The sequence below is a fragment of the Homarus americanus genome, unplaced genomic scaffold (genome assembly GCF_018991925.1).
Source record: "Homarus americanus isolate GMGI-L3 unplaced genomic scaffold, GMGI_Hamer_2.0 scaffold8593, whole genome shotgun sequence".
Classification (NCBI taxonomy): Eukaryota; Metazoa; Arthropoda; class Malacostraca; order Decapoda; family Nephropidae; genus Homarus; species Homarus americanus.
In genome coordinates this window covers 20,001-27,500 of record NW_024739563.1, presented here as the reverse complement: position 1 = coordinate 27,500, position 7,500 = coordinate 20,001, and the positions used below count along the sequence as shown (strand labels likewise).

The 7,500-nt window shown below is 46.1% G+C and overlaps 1 pseudogene; it reads right to left on the bottom strand.

The window, feature by feature from the left end:
• Nucleotides 1-1,839: 1,839 nt before the first annotated feature.
• On the bottom strand, nucleotides 1,840-4,426 carry LOC121874952 (annotated as a pseudogene).
• Nucleotides 4,427-7,500: the final 3,074 nt, after the last annotated feature.

The window sequence follows — 7,500 nt, the reverse complement described above, 5'->3', positions numbered from 1 at the left end:
CTTCATCCTGGGAAATGAAAAATTATATAATCGTGTTTTGGTTCATTCTATTATATTTTACTAATGAATTATATTGTATAAGAGAAAAAGTATCTATATTTTACCTACTTTTTCGGGGGAGAGGAGGGAGGGGGATAGGGAGGAGTTAATTAAAGGTATGTTCCACTTTAACACCTGATAGTTTACCGTGAATGACTCAACAAAATTAATCTATTGGTCAGGAACATGTTTGGGGAAGGATAAATAGACAGACCTTATTGCATATTGCATTTTCAACACGAGGTTAGGTTAGGTTTGGTTAGGTTAAGTTAGGTTAGGTTAATTTATGCTGTTCACATGTTGATCTTATATTGCAAACCTCTATTCGTGTATTTACTTGACTGTGATGTTGCAGAAATGTTGCAAATATGTTTTTTTAGTTTGTTTTATTGTGTGTTTTTTTAATGCAGAAATGTTGCAAAAAGGGAGTCTGTTTTATTGATATTGCAGAAATATTTTTGGGTGAAGTGATGATTGCAGAAATATTGCTCACCTGAAACTGATTGCATTAAGGTAACTATTCTTGCATGGATAGTTGAGATATCATCAATAGTTAACTACTTTCACTCTCGTATGGATTGCAAAGCTAATATCAGTGTTGTTCTTGTTGTTATTGTTGTTGTTGTTGTATTGGTGGTTGTGGTTGTCGTGGTGGTGGTGGTTGTTGTTGTTGTTGTTGTTGTTGTTGTTGTTGTTGGTGGTGGTGGTGGTGGTGGTGGTGGTGGTGGTTGTTGTTGTTGTTGTTGTTATTTGTTGGTGGTGGTGGTGGTTGTTGTTGTTGTTGTTGTTGTTGTTGTTGGTGGTGGTGGTGGTGGTGGTTGTCGTTGTGGTGGTGTAGTTGTTGTTGTTGTTGTTGTTGTTGTTATTTGTTGGTGGTAGTGGTGGTGGTGGTTGTCGTTGTGGTGGTGTAGTTGTTGTTGTTGTTGTTGTTTTTGTCTTGCAAGCTGGTAATATCATGCAGAATGTTGCAAGACATTAGACCTCCCCTGGCAGACGATGCTATGAATATTAACACAGTCTTTCTCTTCTTCCCAAGTCTGTGAATCTTCCTCAAATTGGCAGGTGTGTGAATCTTCTTCAGATTGACAGGTGTGTGAATCTTCCTCAAATTGACAGGTGTGTGAATCTTCCCATATTGACAGGTGTGTGAATCTTCCTCAGATTGACAGGTGTGTGAATCTTCCTCAAATTGACAGGTGTGTGAATCTTCCTCAAATTGACAGGTGTGTGAATCTTCCCACATTGACAGGTGTGTGAATCTTCCTCAAATTGACAGGTGTGTGAATCTTCCTCAAATTGACAGGTGTGTGAATCTTCCTCAAATTGACAGGTGTGTGAATCTTCCTCAAATTGACAGGTGTGTGAATCTTCCTCAAATTGACAGGTGTGTGAATCTTCCTCAAGTTGACAGGTGTGAATCTTCCAATCCTCTCATTCAATATTCTTATCGTCTGGTTCAGGTATAAATATTTTAATTAATTGTACCTGTCAGTTGCACCTCATTTGCATACACACGTGAGAGTTGAGTGAATGTATGTCGCTGTACTTTACCTGTGATACACTGTTGATGTTTGTTATTATTATTATTATTATTACTTGTTGCTGTTGCTGTTATTATTATTGTATTATTATTATTGTGAGTGTTGTTGTTGTTGTTGTTTTGTTATTCCTCCTGTTATTATCGTTTGGTTTATTGTTATTGCTATCTTTATTTATTGTTTTCTATGTATATTATTTATTGGAGTAGTTATTTGTATCTTTCATCACCTAAGGTAGTTAAGGGGTAATAAAGTACTAAGGTGTTATCAATAAAGGTCCTTTATTAACTCTATCGGCCTAAACCATTACGAGACGGCCACAAGATATCACAGTTTTTATCGTCGTATTACGGTCGGTGATTACAAGTTCTCTTCGGGGATCTTGCCGAAGTCAGCGTTGGAGAGGTCGTAGAGGTCTCAGCCTGGTCACAGGGGAAGGCCTCCTGGGGGTGGGCGCAGGTGAGGGACTCCTGGCTGAACACCGTCTGGTTCCCGCAGACGAAGGAGAACTGGGCGGTCTCCACGATCTCCCCGAGGTCGTCAGAGATGGGCAGGCAGACGTGGAACACCCGGCAGTCGGTGGGCACGTCGGCGTAGTAGCCGTAGGCGCGGCCGGCGCAGTCGAAGTTCTGTGCGGGTTCTGCGCCGAGGATCTCGAGGTAGCCGTCAGAGAACTGGTAGGCCATCCTGGCGGAGGCGACAGTGGCGAGGCACAAGAGGGCGGCGGCGACCTTCATGATGTTGTCTGAGGGAGGAGAGAAAGATATGGGCCGTGAGGGAGGTGGAGTGAGGGGTGAGGGAGGTGGAGTGAGAGGTGAGGGAGGTGGAGTGAGAGGTGAGGGAGGTGGAGTGAGGTGAGGGAGGTGGAGTGAGAGGTGAGGGAGGTGGAGGTGAAGTGAGGGTGGGTGAGGAGGTGAGGGAGGTGGGTGAGAAGTGAGGGAGGAGGGGTGGGGAACACACACTCATCCTTGTGTAAGTCTCACTGGAGGATGACCTCTCTGCCGTGTGCCGCTACTGAAGGAACATCCTGCCTCACGGGTCACAGGAACACTTCCAGGGACCAGCAACTTTCTCTGCCTGTCTCTTCCGTCATCTCTCTCTGTCACTTTCCTGTTGTCTCTCTCTCTCTCTCTCTCTCTCTCTCTGTCACTTTCTCTCTCTCTTCTCTCGTCTCTCCGTGTGTCTCTCAGTCTCATCCTCTATCTCTCTCGTCACAACAGCTACCGAGGACCATAACTCAACCAGCTATAGTAGTCAGCCATAGTCAGCCATCGTCAGCCATCGTCAGCCATCGTCAGCCATCGTCAGCCATCGTCAGCCATCGTCAGCTCACGTCAGGAGAGGATGCACGTGAAAGTACCCATCCAATTGTTGTTGTTGTTGTTGTTATTGTTACTACTGAAGTGTGTTTTGAGGTCTCGCTGCTCTGTCAATGTCTGCTGTGTCACTGTCTGCTGTGTCACTGTCTGCTCTGTCAATGTGTGCTGTGTTACTGTCTGCTGTGTCACTGTCTTCTGTGTCACTGTCTGCTGTGTCACTGTCTTCTGTGTCACTGTCTGCTGTGTCACTGTCTGCTGTGTATTACTGTGAAGTCATTATCACAACAGTATATACCTGACGTACACACACACACACACACACACACACACACACACACACACACACACACACGTTAAAAGTCTCATATTACTGTCAATTTTCATTCTTAGGGTGCAGTCATATATGTAGTCTCACTGTCATTAGAGTCACTTGTTTATATAATAGTTAGGTGTGTGTAAATGACCAGTTAATAGGACAGGTAAGTCAGGTGTTTATCAGGTAATTGTAAGTCACATTGTAAGGGATTTGGTGATTTTTACGGGATATGTTGTCATATGTTGATTGGACAGGTGTGTGGAGGCAATCAGGTGAATAGTTAAGGGGCCAATTAGGTGCGTGGTTAAGGGTTGAGCCAATGAGGTGCGTAGTTAAGGGTGGGGCCAATCAGGTACATGGTTAAGGTTGGGTCCAATCAGGTGCGTGGTTAAGGGTGGGACCAATCAGGTACGTGGTTAAGGGTGGGGCCAATCAGGTGCGTGGTTAAGGGTGGGACCAATCAAGTGCGTGGAATAGGTGGTTAAGTGAACAATCAGGTGCATGGAAATGATTGAGTGGCCAGTCAGGTGCAGGAAACGGGAAGTTAAATGGCCTATCAGGAATTCAGGAAAGGACAACTAGAAAGTAATCAGATAATAGTAATACGCATTAAAAGCCAATCAGGCACAGTATAACAGTAGCAGCCAATCAGATAAGGAGGTTGACATAAAATAGCCAATGAGGTTCAAAGATAGACAAAAAATGGTCAATCAGGTGCGCAGATGAGGTCACAAACCAATCAGATCCGGAGAGAGAGAGAGAGAGAGAGAGAGAGAGGTCAAAGGTCACACAGGTAGGCAGGTTATGGTCACAGGTCGTTACAGGTCACTCAGGTAGACAGGCTGTAGTCACAGGTCACACAGGTAGGCAGGTTATGGTCACAGGTCACAGGTCGTGGTTACAGGTCACTCAGGTAGACAGGCTGTAGTCACAGGTCACAGGTCGTGGTTACAGGTCACTCAGGTAGACAGGTTGTAGTCACAGGTCACAGGTCACCCGGGTAGGCAGGTAGCGGTGAGAGGACGGCAGGTCTCTCTAGTAGGCAGGTCACACAGGTAGACAGGTTGTAGTCGCAGGTCGTGGTTACAGGTCACTCAGGTAGGGAGGCAGGTTACAGGTACTCACTCTGGCGAAGGATGGAGCAGGTGTGGTATCCGGAGAGGCTTGTGAGGGCCTTATATACCTCTCACGTACCCCTCCTCACCTGCCCCTCCTCACCTGTGACGACACCTCTCACCTCCACCTCCCACCTCAACTAGTGTACCCCTCACCTAGTGTACCCCTCACCTAGTCACCCCTCACCTAGTGTACCCCTCACCTAGTGTACCCCTCACCTAGTGTACCCTCTCCCTCACCCAGTGTACCCTCACCTAGTGTACCCTCACCTAGTGTACCCCTCACCTAGTGTACCCCTCACCTAGTGTACCCCTCACCTAGTGTACCCCTCACCTAGTGTACCCCTCACCTAGTGTACCCCTCACCTCCCTACCTTTGCCTCACCTTATCTCACCTCTCATCACTCCTCTTCTCCTGGTGAATAGGGAGGGAGATAGGAGAGAAGGAGAATGAGAAGGAGAAGGAGGAGGAAGAGGAAGAGGAAGAGGAAGGATTAAGTGATAAATATTGAGGGAAGGGAAGAAGAATGAAAAGAGACAAAAGGAAGAAGAGGAAGAAGAAAGAAAGGAAGAGGGAGGAAGAGGAAACACACACACACACACACACACACACACACACACACACACACACACACACACACACACACCCACACAGTCACTTTGAGAGCAAACATTATATTTATTTATCTGAAAGCAACATACCTCAGCTACTTCACTGCTGCTCCCCCTTCTTCCTCCCTCCCTCCTACCTGCCTCATCTTCCTAAGAATTACACCCTCACTCCTCAAGACGGTGTGTGTGTGTGTGTGTGTGTGTGTGTGTGTGTGTGTGTGTGTGTGTGTGTGTCTGAGAGGTTGACACTGAAATATTTCTCACATTTTACCTACACACATACATACATACATACATACGTACATACATACATACATATGCATACATACATGGACTGGTAGGTAGACAGACAGACAGATGAGGAGAATGTAAGAGACTCTGTCATAGTGTTGGTGGGGTGTAGAGGAGGAGGGAGGGAGGGAGGGAGGGAGGGAGGGAGAGGAGGGAGGGAGAGGGAGGGAGAGGGAAGGAGGGAGGGAAGGAGGGAAAGGAGGGAAAGGAAGATGAAAAGGGAAAGGGGGGGGGTGAAATGAGGGAGAGGGAGGAGGGTGAGGGAGAGAGGGAGGGGGAGGAGGGTGAGGAGGGGGAGGAGGGGGAGGGAGAGAGGGAGAGAGGGAGAGGGGGGAGGAGAGAGGAGTGTAGGGGCGTAGTGGCTGTACATCATCGTAAACACCCTTCTGGCTTAGAGTGTGGGCGTGAGCCTCTGGGGGGCTGGCTTGTGGGCGTGCTTGCCATGGGCTATGCGGGCGTTTGGACAATGTAGCCAATATCTTGTGGGCGTGAGAGCCTTAGGTCTGTGGGCGTGCTAGCTTAAGGCTGTGTGGGCGTGTGAAGAGGTGGTGAAAGTGGTGTAGTAAGCGTTATGGTATAGAGAAAGGCGGTAATTAGCAGGTGTAGGACAGGTAATGTATTCACTAAGATCACCTGTAATTAGGCTTATGTTATCTGTATACAGTTCTCTACCTGGTCTGTCGTGACACACACACACACACACACACACACACACACACACACACACACACAACACACACCACACACACACACACACACCTATTAACATCCAGGTTCGTAATTACTGCAGTGTAGACAGGTTAATTACTTCAGGAAACTTAGTCTCACCTTACCTGGGGATCAAACCCGTGACCTCTCATTTGTGTGACGAGATATGTTGACCATTACACATATATACATACATACATACATACATACATACATACATACATATTACACCTTCCCTCCTATCTACCTCTCCTTCTCATCTATTCACTGCACCTATTCCCCTCCCATTTAACTCCTCCCTCCTCCCCCCCCCTTTATGTGTCCCAGATGTCAGAGGTCAACACGGGCCTCTGAACGTGATCATACTGAGGAGTTTATTGGCCCGGCGGTAAGAAGAGGCGGAGGAGGAAGGAAGAAGAGGAGGAGGAAGAGGAGGAAGGAGGATAAAATAGAAGTTATAAAAGAGTAATAATAATAATAATAATAATAATAATAATAATAATAATAATTAAATTTCCTAGGCTCGTAGTGTTCGTGCTGACGTCATCAATGAAAACAATAACAAACCCGGATTCATAATAAGAGTTGCCACTTACTACGACCATAAATCACACTACCTTAACTCTACTTTTCACTTAAATTACTACACTTATTTCACTTATATCACTACTATTATCACTTATCAATAGAATTATTTTATTTACTACAGATCCAGGAAAGAATTTGACCTTGTTGATGATGATAAAAAAAAGGTTAGGGTAGAAAAATCGAGGTGAAATAATCTCCGTTAGGTAACTGTCACCGCCTCATCCTCACGTCATTGTTAAGGTTGAAATTCTCTATTGGATTATTGAGGATTTTCAGCCGTAATGATGTGGTATTGTTAGGTGTGGTTTGGCCTAGTCTTACCCCTTCTTCCGGAGTTGTGGCGCCTTTTTGGTGAGGTAGGAGAGAGAGAGAGAGAGAGAGAGAGAGAGAGAGAGAGAGAGAGAGAAAGTAAAAGTAAAAGTAGGAGTCAGTGAAAGTGAGAGCAAGAGTCAGTAAGTCAGTAAGTAAGAGTCAGTGAAAGTAAGAGTCAGTGAAAGTAAGAGTCAGTGAGAATAAGAGTCAGTAAGAGTGAGAGTAAGTGAGAGGTAAGAATGAGAGAGAGAGAGAAGACCGTCAATAACGTGTGGTAACGTGAGGAAGGTGTGTTGCCTGCTGTTAGCTGTACAAGTGTGGAGGATTGAGAACGTGTATATGAAAGAGTGGAGAAGAGGAGGAGGAGAAGAGGAGGAGGAGGAGGGGGAGGAAGAGGAGGAGAAGAGAGGAGGAGGAGGGGGGGAGGAAGAGGAGAAGGAGGAGAAGAAGAGGAGAAGGATGAGGGGAGGAGGAGGAGACGAAGAAGAAGAAGAAGAAGAAGAAGAAGAAGGAGGAGGAGGAAGAGGAGGAGGAGGGGAGAGAGGAGAAGAGGAGGGGAAGAGGAGAAGGAGGAGAAGAAGAGGAGGAGGAGGAGACGAAGAAGAAGAAGAAGAAGAAGGGGAGGAGGAGGAGGAGGAGGAGAAAAGGAAGAAGAACAACAA